This window comes from Entelurus aequoreus, linkage group LG27 (assembly GCF_033978785.1).
Source record: "Entelurus aequoreus isolate RoL-2023_Sb linkage group LG27, RoL_Eaeq_v1.1, whole genome shotgun sequence".
In the NCBI taxonomy this organism is placed as follows: domain Eukaryota; kingdom Metazoa; phylum Chordata; class Actinopteri; order Syngnathiformes; family Syngnathidae; genus Entelurus; species Entelurus aequoreus.
In genome coordinates, this window is record NC_084757.1 from 29,006,916 (window position 1) to 29,032,039 (window position 25,124).

General features: G+C 38.7%; 1 protein-coding gene across 1 annotated transcript in view; it reads right to left on the reverse strand.

The window, feature by feature from the left end:
- LOC133644665 (voltage-dependent R-type calcium channel subunit alpha-1E-like) overlaps window positions 1–25,124 on the reverse strand; it is a 495,634-nt gene that overhangs the window by 455,311 nt on the left and 15,199 nt on the right. The window lies entirely within an intron of this gene.

The window sequence follows — 25,124 nt, forward strand, 5'->3', positions numbered from 1 at the left end:
ATGGATGGATAAATACTACATATGCCAGTTTATTGAGTTTAATAATTAAAGACCTATTTAATACTTACATATGCAAGTACATGCATGTTTGGACTTGAGGCCCATTTGAATGTGCAACGCAAATGAGAGAGCTTGCAGGAACCCATGGCTATTTTTAACCAAAGCATTCCCCAAGGGGATATAGGTAATGGCAGAAAAGCAGGGCATGGGCCAAAGACGCATGGCACAAACACACCAAGGGTTACGTTTCTAAAAAAAAACAAACAGTGGAATTGACAACCAATGTAGGTCAGCGCTCTGATTTAACAAGCGAACAGAGAAGGTGCTCAGGTTATTCCCTTGTTTGTGTTAAGCACTTTACATTTAATAGTCATCAATTCATTCAGTATTTGAAGTGGGAATTGTCAACATTTTACAGTTGCACTAAAAAGTCATCCCAAGGTTCTTATCATTTGGAGTTCAGACAAAATCTTGTGAAAGGAAAGTCTCAAAAGTCAAATGATAACTTGAATGATGATAGATACTTTGAATCTGAAGAAAACTCAAGCATCCAATATCATATTTTACAATTTCTCAGGCTATTGAATCAATCGCAACTGGATTTTTCAGTTTGTCTCAGAAGACGTATCTGTCATGTCTGTTGATCATGTTTTTGTTTTTAGTTATGTTCTGCTTGGTTTTTGGACACTTTTTAGTTCCTGCTTTCACTCCCTTGCCTTGTCACCATGACTACTCATTAGTTTCACCTGTCTCACGTTTTGCACTCGCGCACCTGTCACTAATCATGTCGGTATTATTTAAGCTTTCAGTTGCCAGGCAGTCTGTCTGGCGACATTAACTCTGTTTACCTCTGTCATTTTTCATGCCTGTTCATAGTTTTCATGCTGATGATCATTTCATGCTCCGCTCATGCCACAGTAAGTGTTTTCGTTTTTATGTCCAGTTCTGCCTTTGTGCTGGTTTTGTTTTCATAATCAAGTTTGCATTTCCGCCTTGTGCGCGCTTTTTGTTTGTACCTTTTTATAGTTATTATTAAATCATGTATATACCTTCAAGCCATGACTGGTCTGGTCCGATTGCATATTGGGAAAACTGTCCACGCAGCCAGCTGCAAAATAGTCCATGTATTTTCTTCTTCTCTTATATTTATATAGCGCTTTTCTCTAGTGACTCAAAGCGCTTTACATAGTGAAAACCCAATATCTAAGTTACATTTAAACCAGTGTGGGTGGCACTGAGAGCAGGTGGGTAAAGTGTCTTGCCCAAGGACACAACGGCAGTGACTAGGATGGCGGAAGCGGGAATCGAACCTGCAACCCTCAGGTTGATGGCACGGCCACTCTACCAACCGAGCTATATTGACAGTATCGTTGTTCTGATACCAATATTTTGGTACTGGTACCAAAATGTACAGTATTTCCATACCTTTCGATACTTTTCTAAATAAAGGGTACCACAAAAAATGGCATTATTGACTTTATTTCAACAAAAAATCTTACGGTACATTAAACATATTTTTCTTATTGCAATCGAAGAACAATTTTGTCCTTAAGTAAAATAGTGAACATACAAGACAACTTGTCTTGTTCATTTACTGTTAATATCTGCTTACTTCCTGTTATAACATGTTCTAGCTACACTTCTGTTAAAATGTAATAATCACTTATTCTTCTGTTGTTTGATACTATTAATTTTGGATGATACCACAAATTTAGGTACCGATCCGATACAAAGTAGTTACAGGATCATACATTGGTCATATTCAAAGTCCTCATGTGTCCAGGGACGTATTTCCTGACTTTATAAAAAGAATTAGAATTTTTGAAAAAAGGAAAAAAGATTTTGTGACGACAAAAAATATCGATGCAATCATAGTAGTATCGACTAGATACACTATTGTACTTGGTATCATTACAGTGAATGTCAGGTGTAGATCCACTCATAGCGGTGATGCCGGTGAGCTATTGTATCCTCCTACGGTGTGTAGTGAAGCATGTTTAGCTATTCCCAGTCCTGCAGGGATGATACTTGTAAGAAACTCACTTGTATTTGTCGCCATGGAGGCCAGGATTAGTGATTTAGCTAAAACACTGCCGACTGTGGATGGACGTTCGCTGCTAACTAGCTAGCCATGTCTTAAAGCACCTCTTCCTGAGGGCGTTTCATTGTTATAACTTCACCTTTATCGTTAGTTTTTAAGCCAAAATGCGTCCGTTCACCCTTTTCTGTCTACACACTGTGTCTGCTTGTAAGTACTCCGTGATTGTGCGCTGCCGAACATGCTCCCCTGCTCGTAAAACCAGCAATGTCATGACATGACGACGCCCCGTCATGCCCGTGAACCAGTACTTTTCAAACAGAGTATAGTACCGTTTTTGATTCATTAGTACCACGATACTATACAGTGTTTCCCATAAACTGCCAAGATACCTGTGGCGGTGGGGGCGTGGCTATGTGCGTGGCTATGGGAGTGGTCACCATGACATCATCGAGTAATTTGCATAATTTAATACAATAATATGATTTTCTCTAAAAAGGCTAAAAAAATGTATACTTACTAATAATAATAACAGTTTTGTTTTAAACGTCCATCCATCCATCCATCCATCTTTCCATCCATCCATCCATCCATCCATTTTACAATATAATTACAACACTTTATGTACATATTTATATACAGATTTGAACAATAAGTTATTCACTGAAATATATTTATTAATTGTGGTTCTTACAAAAAATATATCTTATAAAATATAAAAGCTAAAATGTCTCTTAAAGCTCTGCCCCTTTAATTAGTGCATACTAAATAATGTAACTTTAGCCTACTACTACAACCATATTATTTACCAGCAACATAAAGTGAAACAGAGGCAGAGGTGTCCTGCCACAGTCAGTAACAAATAAACAGAAAACAGTAGTGGTCGAATACAAATAAGGCAACAAGAGAAGTATTCTACACTTCTCTTTTGTAAAGTAAATTTGAACAGCCGATATGGGCATCTACATCAACTATATGATTTGCCTGAGAAGCTGGACAGGACAAAAAAATAAAAAATAAAAAAATTGAAAAAAATTAAAAAAAAATCTATTTGTGGCGGACGTAATTTTTTCGTGGCGAGCCGCCACAAATAAATGAATGTGTGGGAAACACTGCTATACTAGTACCGGTATACCATACAACCCTAGCCTGATTTATTAAAATAAAAATTACTCGCGCTAAACAGCGTGTACGATCTATAAAATTGAGTGCACTATTAGTGAGCGTGTTACGTACAATCTATTAAGAAGTGTGTGCAATTGAAAAGTGGTGCAGACCGCCTTATTTAAATCAGGTTTTAGCGTGTACTATACGAGGCATTAGCACAGATACACTCTCATGTACTGCACATTCATGTTATCATGGGGCGGCGTGGCTCGGTTAGTAGAGCAGCCGTGCCTACACCTTGAGGGTTCCAGGTTCGATTCTGACTTTCGCAATCCTAGTTACTACCGTTGTGTCCTTGGCTTAGACACTCTACCCACCTGCTCCTTGTGCCACCCACACTGGTTTAAATGTAGCTTGAAATATGTAGATAAAGGGTTTCACTATGTAAAGGCACTTTGAGTCACAAGAGAAAAAGCTATATATGCAAAACCCAAAACCAGTGAAGTTGGCACGTTGTGTAAATTGTAAATAAAAACATAATACAATGATTTGCAAATCCTTTTCAACTTATATTCAATTGAATGGACTGCTAAGACAAGATATTTAACGTTCGAACTGGAAAACTTTGTTATTTTTTGCAAATATTAGCTCATTTGGAATTTGATGCCTGTAATATGCTTCAAAAAAGCTGGCACAGGTGGCAAAAAAGACTGGGAAAGTTGAGGAATGCTCATCAAACACTTATTTGGAACATCCCATAGGGGAACAGGCTCATTGGGAACAGGTGGGTGCCATGATTGGGTATAAAAGCAGCTTCCATGAAATGCTCAGTCGTTCACAAACAAGGATGGGGCGAGGGTCACCACTTTGTGAACAAATGTGTGAGCAAATTGTCGAACAGTTTAAGAACAACATTTCTCAACAAGCTATTGCAATCCACGGTCCGTAATATCATCAAAAGGTTCAGAGAATATGAAGAAATCACTGCACATAAGCGAAAACAAACCTTGAATGCCCGTGATCTTCAATCCCTCAGGCGGTACTGCATCAAAAAGCGACATCAGTGTGTAAAGGATATCACCACATGGGCTCAGGAACACTTCAGAAAACCACTGTCAGTAACGACAGTTTGTCGCTACATCTGTAACTGCAAGTCAAAACTCTACTATGCAGAGCGAAAGCCATTTATCAACAACACCCAGAAACGCCACCGGCTTCGCTGGGTCCGAGCTCATCTAAGATGGACTGATGCAAAATGTAAGAGGGTTCTGTGGTCTGAAAAGTCCACATTTCAAATTATTTTTGGAAACTGGACTAAAGAGGAAAAGAACCTTCCGGATCGTTATAGGCGCAAAGTTCAAAAGCCAGCATCTGTGATGGTATGGGGGTGTATTAGTGCCCAAGGCATGGGTAACTTACACATCTGTGAAGGCACCATTAATGCTGAAAGGTACATACAGACAACATATGTTGCCATCCAAGCAATGTCTTTTTCATGGACGCCCCTGCTTATTTCAGCAAGACAATGCCAATCCACATTCTGCATGTGTTACAACAGCGCGGCTTCATAGTAAAAGAGTGCAGGTACTAGACTGGCCTGCCCGTAGTCCAGACCTGTCTCCCATTGAAAATGTGTGGTGCAATATGAAGCCTAAAATACCACAACGGAGACCCTGAACTGTTGAACAACTTAAGCTGTACATCAAGCAAGAATGGGAAAGAATTTCACCTGAAAAGCTTCAAAAATCGGTCTCCTCAGTTCCCAAACGGTTACTGCGTGTTGTTAAAAGGAAAGGCCATGTAACGCAGTGGTAAAAATGCCCCTGTGACAACTTGTTTGCAATGTGTTGCTGCCATCAAGTAATACCAGGCTCATTTTATCATGCGATAATAAAAAAAGTACTTGTCACAAACTTGAGAGGACAACACACTTCATTTTGCACCCCCCCCCCCCCCCGGCAACATTTATTGTAACTCCTGACACATTGTGATGATGTGTTTTCTCTCCCTCGCTGTCAGTGTTGGGGCCAGTTTGTGACAGCATTTTGTGCGACAAAGATGAAACAAAAGAGGAAGTGAGACAATAGATCTCATCTTATCCCCAAAAAGATATTCATACCCAGATTAATGAGGGGCTATAACACAACTAATTCTAAATATGTCATTTTGTGGCAGGGAAAATGGCTTTTCAGTGTGTCATCATTAAAAATTTACCCATGTCAAACAGTTCTGACATTTAAACCCCACTGTGTGTGTCTGTGACACGAACATGAAGACACAATTGGAAGGGGACTGATATTGGAAGATTTGGCTGCAAAGCTTGCTCTCAACAACTTCGAATAGTTACACGGCATTCCCAAAATGCAGCACATCATTTTTTTTTGTGGTAGAAATAGCAAAACAGTAGCATATCTTAGGTTGAATACAACACGTTGTGGAATGCGAGTTACAATCAGACCCTCTAGACCAGGGGTCCCCAAACTACGGCCCGCGGGCTGGATCCAGCCCCCCAGCATACAAAATCCGGCCCACAGGACCGAGTTAACCAAGTTAAAAAATAAAAATAAAAATTATATATATATATATATATATATATATATATATATATATATATATATATATATATATATATATATATATATATATATATATATATATATAATTTTTTTTTTAAAAATATTTCCTATCTAATCCATTTTCTACCGCTTGTTACTCTTAGTGTCTCCTAGTCGCTCAGGCAAATCATATTGTCTAAAAATGAATTTTCACATCGATAACGTGAAAATGTTAAATGTTGATGAACATCAATGTTAATTGATGTTAAATGACAAAACGGATTAATATATACACTATTATTTAAAATTTTGGGGTAACATTGAAATGTCCTTATTTTTGAAGAAAAAGCACTGTACTTTTCAATGAAGATAACTTTAAACTAGTCTTAACTTTAAAGAAATACACTATACATTGCTAATGTGGTAAATGACTATTCTAGCTGCAAATGTCTGGTTTTTGGTGCAATATCTACATAGGTGTATAGAGGCCCATTTCCAGCAACTATCACTCCAGTGTTCTAATGGTACAATGTGTTTGCTCATTGGCTCAGAAGGCTAATTGATGATTAGAAAACCCTTGTGCAATCATGTTCACACATCTGAAAACAGTTTAGCTCGTTACAGAAGCTACAAAACCGACATTCCTTTGAGCAGATTGAGTTTCTGGAGCATCACATTTGTGGGGTCAATTAAAAGCTCAAAATGGCCAGAAAAAGAGAACTTTTATCTGAAACTCGACAGTCTATTCTTGTTCTTAGAAATGAAGGCTAGTCCACAAAATTGTTTGGGTGACCCCAAACTTTTGAACGGTAGTGTGTGTGTATATATATATATATATATATATATATATATATATATATATATATATATATATATATATATATATATATATATATATATATATATATATATATATACACACAGCCTGGCCCCCGGCCAAATTTTTTTAACCCAATGCGGCCCCCGAGTCAAAAAGTTTGTCTAGACACTAGACACTCTAACCACTAGACCTACTCAGCGGTCTAGTGGTTAGAGTGTCCGCCCTGAGATCGGTAGGTCGTGAGTTCAAACCCCGGCCGAGTCATACCAAAGACTATAAAAATGGGACCCGTTACCTCCCTGCTTGGCACCCAGCATCAAGGGTTGGAATTGGGGGTTAAATCACCAAAAATGATTCCCGGGCGCGGCCACCGCTGCTGCTCACTGCTCCCCTCACCTCCCAGTGGGTGATCAAGGGTGATGGGTTAAATGCAGAGAATAATTTCGCCACACCTCGTGTGTGTGTGACAATCATTGGTACTTTAACAATCAACATTTGCCATAGCAAAAGCAGGAATGCTTAATAATCTTTTCCAGGGTCAAACTCTTGACATCATAATGCATTTGCATATTTTTAGCAACATTTTAAAGGCTGTGTAAAACACGCACTCTTTTGCAGGCACTTCCACTTTTTCTTTTTTCTGAATAATTTGCAAAGACAGCTAATTGTTCCTTTTATGTTCATCATCTTTTTGTCTTTCACCTAGGAAACTGCTAGAATTGTGAATTTTTTCGGGAGATTAATAAAGAACTGCATCTATCCATCTGCACCAGGGCTATTAAACTAAATTGTTCCAGGGGCCACATTTCCAGAAAGCAAAGGACCAGAGGGCCAGACTTCTCCCTTCACTATTATTCTTATTTTCAAAATAGCATCTTTTGTAGTGAACATTATCTTTTGGTCTATTTTTTTTTTTTAAATCAGTTACACATTTCTGAATAAAATGGTCCTGTTGTGCAAAATAAATATGGATGCTGCGCTTTAGAAGGTTAAAATAGCAATGCATGTGTTCACAGTAGTCCAAGTTCCTCTGTACAACAGGGGCCTCGTGTATTAAGCTTGTGTATGCACAAAAACTCACATAAATGGGTTATACTTGTATAGCGCTTTTCTACATTCAAGGTACTCAACGCGCTTAGACACTATTTCCACATTCACCCATTCACACACACATTCACACACTGATGGCGGTAGCTGCCATGCAAGGCCCTAACCACGACCCATCAGGAGCAAGGGTGAAGTGTCTTGCTCAAGGACACAACGGACGTGACAAGGTTGGTAGAAGGTGGGGATTGAACCAGGAACCCTCAGGTTGCTGGCACGGCCACTCTCCCAACCGCGCCACGCCGCCCATATTGGTGGTCGTTCCACAATGTAAAAAGATCGGGGCAAGGACACAAAATTCACGCCAGTTCATGTTCAGTTTCTAATAAAGGGGGACTGCAGTTTTAGGGGATTTTGTTTTCGTTCACAATTCTTAAGAGAGACAAGAACACATATTTTGTTTTTTTTTGCATTCTAATTTGTAATAATTGGCTTGTTCTAGGAGGCTAGTGAAGATAATTAATTAACTCATATTATGTTGTTTTCATGGCTGCAACACGTGCCAAAGTAGTTGGGAAAGGGCATGTTCACCACTGTGTTACATCACCTTTTCTTTTAACAACTCAATAAACGATTGGGAACTGAGGAAACTAATTGTTGAAGCTTTGAAAGTGGAATTCTTTCCCATTCTTGTTTTATGTAGAGCTTCAGGCGTTCAACAGTCCGGGGTCTCCGCTGTCGTATTTTACGCTTCATAATGCGCCACACATTTTCGATGGGAGACAGGTCTGGACTGCAGGCGGGCCAAGAAAGTACCCGCACTCTTTTTTTACGAAGCCACGCTGTTGTAACACGTGCTGAATGTGGCTTGGCATTGTCTTGCTGAAATAAGCAGGGGCGTCCATCTATATTGTTCTAAAACCTGTATGTACCTTTCAGCATTAATGGTGCCTTCACAGATGTGTAAGTTACCCATGCCTTGGGCACTAATGCACCCCCATACCATCACAGATGCTGGCTTTTGAACTTTGCGTCGATAACAGTCTGGATGGTTCACTTCCCCTTTGGTCCGGATGACACGATGTCGAATATTTCCAAAAACAATTTGAAATGTGGACTCGTCAGACCACAGAACACTTTTCCACTTTGCATCAGTCCATCTAAGATGATCTCGGGCCCAGAGAAGCCGGCGGCGTTTCTGGATGTGCCATTTATCAACAACATCCAGAAACGCCGCCGGCTTCTCTGGGCCCGAGATCATCTAAGATGGACTGATGCAAAGTGGAAAAGTGTTCTGTGGTCTGACGAGTCCACATTTCAAATTGTTTTTGGAAATATTCCACATGGTGTCATCCGGACCAAAGGGGAAGCGAACCATCCAGACTGTTATCGACGCAAAGTTCAAAAGCCAGCATTTGTGATGGTATGGGGGTGCATTAGTGCCCAAGGCATGGGTAATTTACACATCTGTGAATCAATCAATCAATCAATCAATGTTTATTTATATAGCCCTAAATCACAAGTGTCTCAAAGGGCTGTACAAGCCACAACGACATCCTTGGTACAGAGCCCACATACGGGCAAGGAAAACTCACCCCAGTGGGACGTCAATGTGAATGACTATGAGAAACCTTGGAGAGGACCGCATATGTGGGTAACCCCCCCTCTAGGGGAGACAGAAAGCTTAAGGTACCATTAATGCTGAAAGGTACATACAGGTTTTGGAACAACATATTCTGCCATCTAAGCGCCGTCTTTTTCATGGACGCCCCTGCTTATTTCAGCAAGACAATGCCAAGCCACGTGTTACAACAGCGTGGCTTCGTAAAAAAAGAGTGCGGGTACTTTCCTGGCCCGCCTGCAGTCCAGACCTGTCTCCCATCGAAAATGTGTGGCGCATTATGAAGCGTAAAATACGACAGCGGAGACCCCGGACTGTTGAACGACTGAAGCTCTACATAAAACAAGAATGGGAAAGAATTCCACTTTCAAAGCTTCAACAATTAGTTTCCTCAGTTCCCAATCGTTTATTGAGTTGTTAAAAGAAAAGGTGATGTAACACAGTGGTGAACATGTCCTTTCCCAACTACTTTGGCACGTGTTGCAGCCATGAAATTCTAAGTTAATTATTTGCAAAAAAAAAAATAACGTTTATGAGTTTGAACATCAAATATGTTGTCTTTGTAGTGCATTCAATTGAATATGGGTTGAAAAGGATTTGCACATCATTGTATTCCGTTTATATTTACATCCAACACAATTTCCCAACTCATATGGAAACGGGGTTTGTACAAAGAGGATAAAAATAAAGGATATTAAATTAGATCAAATATACCTACAAATGAGGCATAATGATGCAATATGTACATACAGCTAACCTAAATAGTATGTTAGCATGGATTAGCTTGCATCATGCACTGACCAAATATGCCTGATTAGCACTCCAACAAGTCAATAACTTCAACAAAGCTCACCTTTGTGTATTCACGCACAGCATGAAACTTTTGGTGGACAAAATGAGACAACGAAGGAGTGGAAGATTTTACATGTGAACAAACTGTTGCGTCACAGTCCACACTATGGTGAGTTCAAGAACCACCAAAACGAGTAGGACAAAACGATGTTCACCAAATACTCTCATCAGTGAAGCATACACACAAACATATTCAACAGTGGGCTTTCTATCAATTGGGACCGTTTGTGTCATGTTTGTCCTCAAACAAAAAACATACTAAAACAAAATAAATATTTTCCCCATCTTTTTCTATTTTCAATCCTTTTTTAAAAATGCTCCAGGGAGCCACTAGGGTGGCACTACAGAGGTAACCTGTGATTGATTGGTTACCAGTACAGGGTATACCCCACCTTTCAGTCTAAGTCAGCTGGGATAGGCTCCAGCTCACCTGTGACTCTGAACATGATAAGAAACGTTATCATAGGAATACTGCAAAGGGTTTACTATTGGGACACTAAGGACTAACAATTGACTAAAGTATTGGGACACTAAGGACTAGCACTAGACAAAAGTATTGGGACACTAAGGACTAGCACTAGACAAAAGTATTGGGACACTAAGGACTAGCACTAGACAAAAGTATTGGGACACTAAAAACTAACACTGGACAAAAGTATTGGGACACTAAGGACTAACACTAGACAAAAGTATTGGGACACTAAGGACTAACACTAGACAAAAGTATTGGGACACTAAGGACTAACACTAGACAAAAGTATTGGGACACTAAGGACTAACAATAGACAAAAGTATTGGGACACCTAGACAAAAGTATTGGGACACTAAGGACTAACATTGGACAAAAGTATTGGGACACTAAGGACTAACACTGGACAAAAGTATTGGGACACTTGGGACTTACACTGGACAAAAGTATTGGGACACTAAGGACTAACACTAGACAAAAGTATTGGGACACTAAGGACTAACACTAGACAAAAGTATTGGGACACTAAGGACTAACAATAGACAAAAGTATTGGGACACCTAGACAAAAGTATTGGGACACTAAGGACTAACATTGGACAAAAGTATTGGGACACTAAGGACTAACACTGGACAAAAGTATTGGGACACTTGGGACTTACACTGGACAAAAGTATTGGGACACTTAGGACTAGCACTAGACAAAAGTATTGGGACACTTAGGACTAACACTAGACAAAAGTATTGGGACACTTAGGACTAGCACCAGCCAAATATGCGGGCCCGACCAACGCTGCTTGCAGCTTTAATTTTTATTATTATTGTTATGAGAACAAACTTTGAAAAAATCTTGCTAATTTAATCTACATAAAAAATATTAACCGATTTGTACATTGCTTTGTTGTGTACGCCAAAAGTTTGGACACACCTTCTCATTTCAATGTGTTTTCTTTATTTTCAAGACTATTTACTATTTACTGAAGGCATCAAAACTATGACACCTGTGAAGTGAAAACCATTTCAGATGACTACCTCTTAAAGCTCATCGAGAGAATGCCAAGAGTGTGCAAAACAGTAATCAGAGCAAAGGGTGGCTATTTTGAAGAAACTAGAATATAAAACATGTTTTCAGTTATTTCACCTTTTTTTTTGGTAAGTACATAACTCCACATGTGTTCATTCATAGTTTTGATGCCTTCAGTGACAATCTACAATGTAAATAGTCATGAAAATAAAGAAAACGCATTGAATGAGAAGGTGTGTCCAAACTTTTGGCCTGTACTGTATATTTGTGGACGGGTAAGGGACAAGCGGTAGAAAATGGATGGATGGACGGATAATGAAGCTCGTGGCTCAGCATCCAAAGAAAGAAAACGGGCAATTTTCCAAACAGTTAGCTGTGAGCAAGGAAGTCGTGCGGACGAGGTCGACCAAAGCGGCCAGTGTTCCGATCACATTGTAATCAGAAGACATGAGGATCACACAGGCAGCACAGACACCCCTACCGAGAATAGTTGCCAAAGGACACACAGCCATGAAATGATTGAAACACACACACACACAGCGATAATGATGTGTTGCTGTCTCAATCTTTCAACTATAACCACCCAGGCTTCCCACGATACATCAGCCATTAACTATTGCACAAATTGTCGATGTGAGATGTGCCAGTATTTTGCAATTTTTACACAAGTGAGAATGTGATGAGTGATGGTCATTCTTGCAGAATCATTATTATGAGGACTAATGATGGATGATTTCAACAACAAAACATACACAACTGCTGGGTTGCTCTTGGGAATGTCAATTAGAACGACTTCCTCGGAAAAAAAAACATACAAGTCATGATAACATAATAAAGACAACAATAGTGATGATTACTTACACTGCAAAAACTGAAATCTAAGTGAGATTAAAATATCTCAAATAATGGTGATATTTGCTTATTTTCTGTCTAATAAGATAATTCTTCTCACTAAGCAGATTTTATGTTAGAGTGTTCTACTTGTTTTAAGGGTTTTGCTCCTAAATTATCTCAGCAAGATATTACAGCTGGGTGGAAGTTGAAAAAATGTGTTTAAAGATTGGTTTGTTTATGAAGCTTGATGTGGTTTCTGTTATTTTAGGAGAGTTCATTGACAATCATGATTTAGTCAATTTAATTATAGTACTCGGTAAAAGGTTTATTTTTAAGGCAAAAAACAGATATTCACTTAGTATTTCTTTCTTTAAAACATTTATTCAGTATTTTTTAACTTTAGAAAATTATATGGTTGAAAACGATAATGATGCCAAAAAACATAAAAAAAGATGGGAAGTCCTCAAAGGCTTATTTTGAAAATGTAATTTTGTTTATATATGATATGCAATCTGTTGTTGAATTCCCTATTTTAAGTGTACATAAATGAAGGTATGTGTTGCTGACTTCGACTTGGATGTGATGTGGACTGTACATGGGTGCTTAATTTGAAAATGTATTTTTGTTTGTGGATTGTATGCAACCTGTTGTGTTCCCTGGTTTTTGGTGTACATGGGTGAAGGTGTGTGTTGCTGAGCCCGATCTGGACGTAATCTGAACTGGACCTGGTTTTAAGAACCCTTTTGAACAATCTGATTTCATTGACAACCCGGTCTGGTGAAGTTAAGGTCCTTTGTTTGTTTTGTTTGAAAGTAAAGCAATTTAAAAACAATTACATAAAAAATAGTGATTAGTGAAAATGTTAGTGGACCAGCACCACACACAATCATGTGTGCTCGAATGACTGTATCCCTTGCAGACTGTATTGTTCTATACTGTAGGAACCAGAAGTTTTTTTTTTTTTAATAACAGAAAGAGACAGCTCCTTTTGTGTAAATGAGTGTGGATGAGTGTGAATGGGGGAGGGAGGGTTTTCTTGGGTTGATGCACTAATGGTAAGTGTATCTTGTGTCTAAGATAAATAAAATTAAAAAAAATAAAATAAAATAAAAAAGATATTACAGCTTGTTGCTGAGATTTTATGACCTATATTGAGTAAAACATGCTTGAAACTAGAATATCAACTGTTGCAAAGCTGTGTCATCAACACTCACAAGTAGAAAACTACTCTTTTAAAGTAATAATTTCTTATTTCAAGCTCGAAAAAAAAAATCATGATTTTGACACAATTGTGTCTCATAATCAAAACAGATGACAGCCAAATGGACTTTGCTGTTTTATTTTCAATGAAACAATAGAACATACGTACTATCGGCACAGTACAGCAAACTGACAGTTAATATTTAAACATTTGACATGTGACATTTCTAACAATTTTGAACAGAAATAGTTCATGCACATTCAGATAAATACCTCAAAATTACAATTAAAAAAGTTTTGGCCGGGGGCCGGGCTGTATGTATGTGCACTAATTGACTGAAAGAGCACGCACTTGGCGCAATGATGTCATGTTATGGATGGAAAAATACATTTTTAGACAATATGATTTGCCTGAGCGGCTAGGAGACCCCGAGAGTAACAAGCGGTTGCCTTGTTGCCTTCCGTTAAGAACAATAAATTAGTTTTTAGTATAAGTTTGCTGGTTTCAAGAAATGTAATGCCGAGCGCATATCATTATGTCAAGATAATGGCACTAGCATTTACTTCATTTAAGAATATTTTTCAACATATTGAGCAAAAAGGTCTTTTTTTTTTCTACCAAGAAAAGTGCACTTTTTATTAGTAAGAATATACTTATTTTAAGACATTTTAGGGTTCATTGAGGTTAGCTAATTTTACTTGTTTTGGAAAGTCTTGACAAGCCAAATTTTCTTGTCCTATTGGCAGATAATTTTGCTTACTTCAAGTAAAATACCCCTAATTATTGTATTATTTTTTCTTGTTTTTGAAGACTGATTTTTTGCAGTGTAATTCACAGATGTCAAACTCAAGGCCCGGGGGCCAGATTTGGCCCCACAACATCATTTTATCTGGCCCGCAAACACCTGGAAATGATATGTGTCAATAAGGTACTTAATATTTTCTCACTAAATGTAATTGTTTTTTTTTTCTTTCATTTTGACAGAACAAATATATTTACTGCTTGAAATTGCATGCCTTTTAAACTTTAATAGTATCCAACATTGCAACAAATATTACATTATATTATCATACAAACAGTTTTTGTGTAAATAAAAATAAATACTTAAATATCTGCTTGACTTGTGATTTTACAGCAAACTACCCATCAAATTAAGAAAAATGACAATACATTTTACGGTGTTCTTTACAGCATATTACTGTAAATTGATAAAAACGACCATTTTTTAGTGTTAAAACTCTTGACTGAGCTGACATATTTTTACTGGTATATCTTGTTTTTAACGGTGTATTACTCTAAATGGAAAAACGATACATTTGTTTTTACAGTAGAAAAACTTGCAGCTAAGTTGCCAGAATAAAAAAAGGAACTTGCACTGTTTTTCCATTAACAATATAATGTTGTAAAAACCAATGTAAATTGAATTGTAAAATTCTGGCAACTAAGCCGCCAGCTTTTTCCATAAAAAACAAAACAGTGTTACTGTTTTTATATTTACCATAAAATGTTGTAAAAAAAAATACAAAAAACACTATTTTACAGTAACATTTTGTAAATGTAAAGTTTTTACTGCAAAATCGACAGTCTACTTAAAACAATTTATATAATTAATGATGAAATCCAGAGGCAAATTCATACATTATTCACTGTTACAAGCGGCCCTCTAATGGCAGCCATAACTGCCATGTGGCCCTCAATGAATACCAGTTTGAAATCCCTGACTTGGTTACACTGTGGCCTATTAATAACATGACAGGATTCCGTCAAAATACCTCAAGGACTAAGAATTACTGGTGGGTGGGTTAGGTTTGGTTGATATCAGCACTTCAGTCATCAACAATAATATCATCTGAGAAATGGACATTGAAACAGTGTAGGTCTCACTTCGTAGGATATGTACAGCGAGCAATGAACTTAGTGAGTTCAGAAAGCATAAGAACAAGTATATACATTTGATTATTTACATTTGATTATTTACAATCCGGGGAGGTGGAATGTCGAGAGGGGGAGGGTGTTAGTCCAGGGTTGAAGTTGCCTGGAGGTGTTCTTTTATTGCGGTTTTGAAGGAGGATAGAGATGCAATTTCTTTTACACCTGTTGGGAGCGCATTCCATATTGATGTGGCATAGAAGGAGAATGAGTTAAGACCTTTGTTAGATTGGAATCTGGGTTTGACGTGGTTTGTGGAGCTCCCCCTGGTGTTGTGGTTATGGCGGTCATTTACGTTATGGAAGTAGTTTGACATGTACTTCGGTATCAGGGAGGTGTAGCGGATTTTATAGACTAGGCTCAGTGCAAGTTGTTTTACTCCGTCCTCCACCCTGAGCCAGCCCACTGTGGAGAAGTGGGTAGGAGAGAGGTGTGATCTGGGGTGGAGGTCTAGAAGTAACCTGACTAGCTTGTTCTGGGATGTTTGGAGTCTAATCTACTGCAACAGTAGATGTGCTCTATGTTTGGGAAGCGATGTGATGGTGTGTGACAATCTGTACATCCAACAATAAAGTCTTGAATAAAACTTTAAAGGCCTACTGAAATGAATTTTTTTTATTTAAACGGGGATAGCAGATCCATTCTATGTGTCATACTTGATCATTTCGCGATATTGCCATATTTTTGCTGAAAGGATTTAGTATAGAACAACGACGATAAAGTTCGCAACTTTTGGTCTCTGATAAAAAAAAAAGCCTTGCCCCTACCGGAAGTAGCGTGACGTAGTCAGTTGTTCGCCTCCTCATATTTTCCTATTGTTTTCAACGCAGCTAGAGCGATTCGGACCGAGAAAGCGACGATTACCCCATTAATTTGAGCGAGGATGAAAGATTCGTGAATGAGGAACGTTAGAGTGAAGGACTAGAATGCAGTTAGTAACATATCTTTTTTCGCTCTGACCGTAACTTAGGTACAAGCTGGCTCATTGGATTCCACACTCTCACCTTTTTCTATTGTGGATCACGGATTTGTATTTTAAACCACCTCGGATACTATATCCTCTGGAAAATGAGAGTCGAGAACGCGAAATGGACATTCACAGTGACTTTTATCTCCACAACAATACATCGGCGAAGCTCTTTAGCTACTGAGCTAACGTGATAGCATCTGGCTCAAATGCAGATAGAAACAAAATAAATAAATCCCTGACTTGAAGGATAGACAGAAGATCAACAATACTATTAAACCATGCACATGTAACTACACGGTTAATAATTCTCAGCCTGGCAAAGCTTAACAATGCTGTTGCTAAGGCCGCCATTGAAGCTAACTTAGCAACCGGACCTCACAGAGCTATGATAAAAACATTAGCGCTCCACCTACGCCAGCCAGCCCTCATCTGCTCATCAACACCCGTGCTCACCTGCGTTCCAGCGATCGACGGTGCGACGAAGGACTTCACCCGATCACAGATGCGGTTGGCGGCTAGCTCGGCTAGCGCGTCTGCTATCCAAGTAAGTCCTCCTTGTTGTGTTGCTACAGCCAGCCGCTAGTACACCGATCCCACCTACAACTTTCTTCTTTGCAGTCTCCATTGTTTATTAAACAAATTGCAAAAGATTCACCAACACAGATGTCCAGAATACTGTGGAATTATGAGATGAAAACAGAGCTATTTTGTATTGTTTTCAATGGGGTACCAATACTTCTGTTTCACTGGCTACGTCACGCGCATACGTCATCATCCAAAGGCGTTTTCAACCGGAAGTTTAGCGGGAAATTTAAAATTGCACTTTATAAATTAACCCGGCCGTATTGGCATGTGTTGCAATGTTAAGATTTCATCATTGATATATAAACTATCAGACTGCGTGGTCGGTAGTAGTGGCTTTCAGTAGGCCTCTAAATAAAAAAGGAACTTTGGAACATTGTGTTAATTTATTTGTTGTCAGGATTTGTATTTATTTGTGGGATTAAGGGTTGAAAGAACCTTACTCTGTCTATCTAATGAAGACTGAAAATATGTGGAAAATAAGTATAATTGCCTTTCCCAACCTCCTAAAAAACAACGGCGGCGTTTCTGGGTGTGGAGTTAAAAACTCAGAAGTGTCAGTAATCCATGCCCTACATCAGTGGTCCCCAACCTTTTTGTAGCTGGGGACCGGTCAACGCTTGAAAATTCGACCCACGGACCGGTGGGGGGGGGATTTTTTTTTTTTTTTTTTTTTCATAAAAAAATACAATCATGTGTGCTTACGGACTGTATCCCTGCAGACTGTATTGATTTATATTGATGTATAATGTATATATTGTGTTTTTTATGTTGATTACATTTTTTTTTTTAATTAAATTTCTTGCGCGGCCCGGTACCAATCGGTCCGCGGACCGGTACCGGGCCGCGGCCCGGTGGTTGGGGACCACTGCCCTACATGGTCAAAATCATTGAAAACTACAATTCCCAGAATGCCAAGGTAAAATGGCCACCAAATTACTGATTGAAGGCACCTGAAAAGGAAGGAGGTTCAGTCAGACTCATTCACCAAACAAGCTGCATGCAAGGAAGGACAGCAAGCAGCCACAACCGCAAGATCTACTCTACAAGTTTCTCCAAACACACCAATGGTCGGTGAATATGCTTCATTTGATGACAATCGAAATGCTTTGTTTGATATGCTTAAAGGCCTACTGAAACCCACTACTACCGACCACACAGTCTGATAGTTTATATATCAATGATGAAATCTTAACATTGCAACACATGCCAATACGGCCGGGTTAACTTATAAAGATGCATATTTAAATTTCCCGCTAAACTTCCGGTTGAAAACGTCTTTGTATGATGACGTATGCGCGTGACGTAGCCAGTGAAACAGAAGTATCGGTACCCCATTGAAAACAATACAAAATAGCTCTGTTTTCATCTCATAATTTCACAGTATTCTGGACATCTGCGTTGGTGAATCTTTTGCAATTTGTTTAATGAACAATGAAGACTGCAAAGAAGAAAGTTGTAGGTGGGATCGGTGTATTAGCGGCTGGCTGTAGCAACACAACCAGGATGACTTACTTGGATAGCAGACGCGCTAGCCGACGCTAGCCGCCAACCGCACGGATGATCGGGTGAAGTCCTTCGTTGCGCCGTCGATCTCTGGAACGCAGGTGATCACGGGTGTTGATGAGCAGATGAGGGCTGGCTGGCGTAGGTGGAGCGCTAATGTTTTTATCAAAGCTCTGTGAGGTCCGGTACTCCGGTTGCTAAGTTAGCTTCAATGGCGTCGTTAGCAACAGCATTGTTAAGCTGTGCCAGGCTGAGAATTAACCGTGTAGTTACATGTACATGGTTTAATAGTATTGTTGATCTTCTGTCTATCCTTCCAGTCAGGGATTTATTTATTTTGTTTCTATCTGCATTTGAGCCAGCTGCTATCACGTTAGCTCAATAGCTAAAGTGTTTCGTCGATGTATTGTCATGGAGATAAAAGTCACTGTGAATGTCCATTTGGCGTTCTCGACTCTCATTTTCAAGAGGATATAGTATCCGAGGTGGTTTAAAATACAAATCCGTGATCCACAATAGAAAAAGGAAAGAGTGTGGAATCCAATGAGCCAGTTTGTACCTAAGTTACGGTCAGAGCGAAAAAAGATATGTCTTGCACTGCATTCTAGTCCGTCACTCTAACGTTCCTCATTCACGAATCTTTCATCCTCGCTCAAATTAATGGGGTAATCGTCGCTTTCTCGGTCCGAATCGCTCTAGCTGCATTGAAAACAATAGGAAAATATGAGGAGGCGAACAACTGACTACGTCACGCTACTTCCGGTAGGGGCAAGGCTTTTTTTTATCAGAGACCAAAAGTTGCGAACTTTATCGTCGTTGTTCTAAACTAAATCCTTTCAGCAAAAATATGGCAATATCGCGAAATGATCAAGTATGACACATAGAATGGATCTGCTATCCCCGTTTAAATAAAAAAATGTCATTTCAGTAGGCCTTTAAGCTCGTTAATTTGCTTACTGAACTATCTTAATTTGTTTGTTTAAACTGCTGGGTTCAAGTTGAATTACTGCATTACACTTTGAGCATTGATTGCATACTGTGTTTGACCAGTTTAATGGTTTCAGCTTAAGTTAAAATAGCGAATGGTTAAAGTTAAAAGGTTTAAAGTCAAAGCTTATGGTTTAATTCTTAAAGTTAAAAGTACAAAAGATTAATGCAAAGTTAAAGGATAAATTATTTTTAACTCTTGCTAAAAGTTAAAACATTATATAGAAAGTTTAAAACATTATTCAGAGGTTTAAAAGCATTTGTAAAACATTGTTTGAAAATACCTGTGTAATTAGATTAACATCTGTTTCTGTGGTTTAAAGGCCTACAACCTGCTGATGATTAATTGAAGATCAACTGAAATGAAACCAACAATGCTTCAAGTTGGAAAATAAAAAGTTGATCAATTGGAAATCATGAGCTGTCCGTGGGTCCTTTTGGAGTAGAAGAGTGGAACTTAACACTGGGTGTTGTTGATAAATGGTTTTCTCTTTGCATAGTAGAGTTTTAACTTGCACTTACAGATGTAGCGACAAACTGTAGTTACTGACAGTGGTTTTCTGAAGTGTTCCTGAGCCGATGTGGTGATATCCTTTACACACTGATGTCGCTTTTTGATGCAGTACTGCCTGAGGGATCGAAAGTCCGTAATATCATCGCTTACATGCAGTGATTTCTCCAGATTCCCTGCATTTTTTTATGATATTACGGACCGTAGATAGTGAAATCCCCAAATTCCTTGCAATAGCTCGTTGAGAAATGTTGTTCTTTAACTGTTGGACAATTTGCGCACGCATTTCTTCACAAAGTGGTGACCCTCGCCCCATCCTTGTTTGTGAATGACTGAGCATTTCATGGAAGCTGCTTTTATACTCAATCATAGCACCCACCTGTTCCCAATTAGCATGTTTACCTGTGGGATGTTCCAAAAAAGTGTTTGATGAGCATTCCTCAACTTTCTCTGTCTTTTTTGCCACGTGTGCCAGCTTTTTTGAAACATGAGGCAGGCATCAAATTCCGAATGAGCTAATATTTGCAAAAAATAACATTTTCCAGTTCGAACGTTAAGTATCTTTTCTTTGCAGTCTATTCAATTGAATATAGGTTGAAAAGGATTTGCAAATCATTGTATTCTGTATTTATTCACCATTTACACAACGTGTACATTTTTCGCTGGTTTTGGGGTTTGTATTTATCATGAGCATTATGTACTTATCCACTTTAGTCCCAGGTGAGGAGTGATAATGCATATTGGCAGATCAGAGAAAAGCCAAAGTCAAACTGGAAGTGAGACTCTGAACCCAGAAGAAAGTCAAATAACTAATTTGTTACTCCACTAAAAGGAGCGAGCTTTTGCGAGACAGCATTATAAATCACACTGGCACAGCGGAACCCCTTACATGGATTTTGTCCAGACAACTGCTCTGCTCATTTCTCGTCTGGCTAGAGGACTCGTAGATTTGGCATATGTTGCCAGGTATTTCCAATCCAACGCCATAAATTACCGACTTGCGGCATTTCAATAAATCGCTCTCCCACAAAATAGCTCTTTTTTCTCTTTGTTTACTTCTCCTTACCTCGACAATAAGAGCAACAGCTGACAGCTAAGTAAGAAGGTAGATCATATTTACGTACCACATACAGTACAGGACAAACGTTTGGACACACCGTCTCCTCATTCAATGTGTTTTCTTTATTTTCATGACTATTTACATTGTAGATTGTCACTGAAGGCAGCAAAACTATGAATGAACACATGTGTAGTTATGTACTTGTGGAGGGAGGTGTGGCCAGCACGCCTGCAGGAGCAAAGGTCACCGCCTCTGTCTGTGGTGCTGAGGACAAGCACCATCGGATGGGGGCGGGGCATGTACTGACGGCGAGACACAGCTGACAGGTGATTAGATTCCCCAGGTGGTACGTGTTAATCTAATCATCTGTTGTCTTTAACAGTAAGCAGCCAAGAGCAGGAGGGGAGAGAGAGGATACGGACGTGACTGAAAAGTCACGTTCTGCTGGAGAAAAACTTGGACAAAAATCTATGCGCATTAAAAACTTTGTTAAAACTGCACGCTTGGCTCCTGTGCCGTGTCTACAGTGGAACTGCTAGGAAGCAACCTCCACAGTACTTAACAAAAAAATGTGAAATAGCTAAAAACATGTTTTACATTCTAGTTTCTTCAAAATAGCCACCTTTTGCTCTGATTACTGTTTTGCACACCTGTGAAGTGAAAACCATTTCAGGTGACTACTGCTGTACATCAAGCAAGAATGGGAAAGAATTCCACCTGAAAAGCTTCACAAATTGGTCTCCTCAGTTCCCAAACGTTTACTGAAGCTCATCAAGAGAATGCCAAGAGTGTGCAAAGCAGTAATCAGAGCAAAGGGTGGCTATTTTGAAGAAACTAGAATATAAAACATGTTTTCAGTTATTTCACCTTTTTTTGTTAAGTACATAACTCCACATGTGTTCATTGATAGTTTTGATGCCTTCAGTGACAATCTACAATGTAAATAGTCATGAAAATAAAGAAAACGCATTGAATGAGAAGGTGTGTCCAAACGTTTGGCCTGTACTATAGGTCAGAGGTCAAATAGAGTCAAACAACTGTTATTGTGTCCCACCGTTTATGGCTAACGTACAGACCTGCTGCAACTTAAATGCCAGTCTAATCACCGTCATTAAACCAGGCCAACAGGAAGTACCGTTATTTACCCCAGCAAAGGAAAAAAATGCCATTTGAAATGCTACACATACAGCAACTTACTAACGACCTTCTCCCTCAACACACACCAAAACTGTAAGATTTCTATTTCGGCTCCTCTTTAAAGAACTTCAATAAGAAAGAAATATCATTACACAAAAATTCCATCCCATGTAAAGACCTTGTAATGCAGTGTGGAATTAACCCTAATACGTTTCTTGAATACATAAAAATCAAATGTATAATGAGGGCATGATTCAATAACATTACTATCCAACGATTGACAAATCCGTAAAAATTATCCAAACTGCAGAATCGATTGTCAAAACCTGTGAAGTTGGCATGTTGTGTAAATGGTAAATAAATACAGAATACAATGATTTGCAAATCCTTTTCAACCTATATTCAATTGAATAGACTGCAAAGAAAAGATACTTAACGTTCGAACTGGTAAACTTTATTTTTTGCAAATATTAGCTGATTCGGAATTTGATGCCTGCAACATGTTCCAAGAAAAACAGAGAAAGTTGAGGAATGCTCATCAAACACTTATTTGGAACATCCCACAGGTGAACAGGCTAATTGGGAACAGGTGGGTGCCATGATTGGGTATAAAAGTAGATTCCATGAAATGCTCAGTCATTCACAAACAAGGATGGGGTGAGAGTCACCACTTTGTCAACAAGCAATTTAAAGGCCTACTGAAAGCCACTACTACCGACCACGCAGTCTGATAGTTTATATATCAATGATGAAATCTTAACATTGCAACACATGCCAATACGGCCGGGTTAACTTATAAAGTGCAATTTTTAATTTCCCGCCACACTTCCGGTTGAAAACGTCTAGATATGATGATGTATGCGTGTGACGTAAACGGTTGATACGGAAGTATTGGTACCCCATTCAATACAATACAAAAAAGCTCTGTTATCATTTCAAAATTCCACAGTATTCTGGACATCTGTGTTGGTGAATCTTTTGCAATTTGTTTAATGAACAATGGAGACTGCAAAGAAGAAAGTTGTAGGTGGGATCGGTGTATTAGCGGTGGACTACAGCAACACTGCCAGGAGGACAGAGATGGATAGCAGACGCGCTAGCCGCCGAACTCACCATAACTTCCTCCGTCTCGCCGACCGCATCTGTGATCGGGTGAAGTCCTTCGTCGCACCGTCGATCGCTGGAACGCAGATGAGCACGGGTGTTGATGAGCAGATGAGGGCTGGCTGGCGTAGGTGGATAGCTAATGTTTATAGCATAGCTCTGTGAGGTCCGGTTGCTAAGTTAGCTTCAATGGCGTCGTTAGCAACAGCATTGTTAACCTTTGCCAGGCCGGAAAGCATTAACCGTGTATTTACATGTCCATGGTTTAATAGTATTGTTGATCTTCTGTCTATCCTTCCAGTCAGGGATTTATTTATTTTGTTTCTATCTGCATTTGAGCACGATGCTATCACGTTAGCTCAGTAGCTAAAGAGCTTCGCCGATGTGTTGTCGTGGAGATAAAAGTCACTGTGAATGTCCATTTCGCGTTCTCGACTCTCATTTTCAAGAGGATATAGTATCTGAGGTGGTTTAAAATACCAATCCGTGATTCACAATAGAAAAAGGAGAGTGTGGAATCCAATGAGCCAGTTTGTACCTAAGTTACGGTCGGAGCGAAAAAAGATATGTCTTGCACTGCACTCTAGTCCTTCACTCTAACGTTCCTCAGCCACGAATCTTTCATCCTCGCTCAAATTAATGGGGTAATCGTCGCTTTCTCGGTCCGAATCGCTCTCGCTGCTGGTGTAAACAATGGGAAAATATGAGCAGTCCTTCCTCCGGTGTCGTCACACTACTTACGGTAGGGGCAAGGCTTTTTTTTATCAGGGACCAAAAGTTGCGAACTTTATCGTCGTTGTTCTATACTAAATCTTTTCAGCAAAAATATGGCAATATCGCGAAATGATCAAGTATGACACATAGAATGGATCTGCTATCCCCGTTTAAATTTTAAAAAATCATTTCAGTAGGCCTTTAAATCTTGTCGAATTATGCAAAATATTTGATCAAAAATTCTAACCATTTTTTAAATAGAAATAAATACTAATAATAATGATTTCAAAGTAAGTTATCCATCAAATTGTGCAATGTAAAAGTAGCAATAGATTGGTAAAATTATGAAATTTACTGTGGTTTTCACAGCATTTTTCTCAAAAAAAAAAAAAAAAAAAAAAAAAAAAGAGTACTTTTTTTTACTGTAAAAAACTGTGGTGCCGTTTTGGCATTTACAGTAATACACCGACAAATCTACAGTTGTTGATTTGCGTTTAAAAAAAAAATAATAATAATAAAAAACTGGCAGCTCATGTGCCAAAATTTTACTGTAAAATTGCAGTTTTTTTTATTTACATTAAAAAAACAAATGTACATTTTACAGTAAAATTCTGGCAACTGAGCTGCCTTTTTTTTTAACCATAAAAACATCAGTACTGTTTTTCCGTTTACAGTAATATACACAAAATGTTGAGGTGAAATTATTGTAACTTACCAGATATTTTTTTACATTTTAGTTTTTTAAAAATCTACTAATAAAATACATTTAAAAAATGGTGTAATACTGTTAGAAGCGGCCCTCTGGGGCCAAACATAACTGCAATGTGGCCCTCAGTGAAAACGACTTTGACACCTCTGTTTTATAAGATCAACTCATTTAAAGTGGACAAAATGTTAATATCTAATCCACTTACCACAGTATTTGTGAAAATGTGTAAGTCATTTCAAAGGACCTTTTAAGGGTCAACACTCTTCTCCTTCATTTTACTATGAATGCCATGAAACAATGGCATTCGACTATTTTATCATATTGTAATAATGTATTGAAATCCTCCCTATG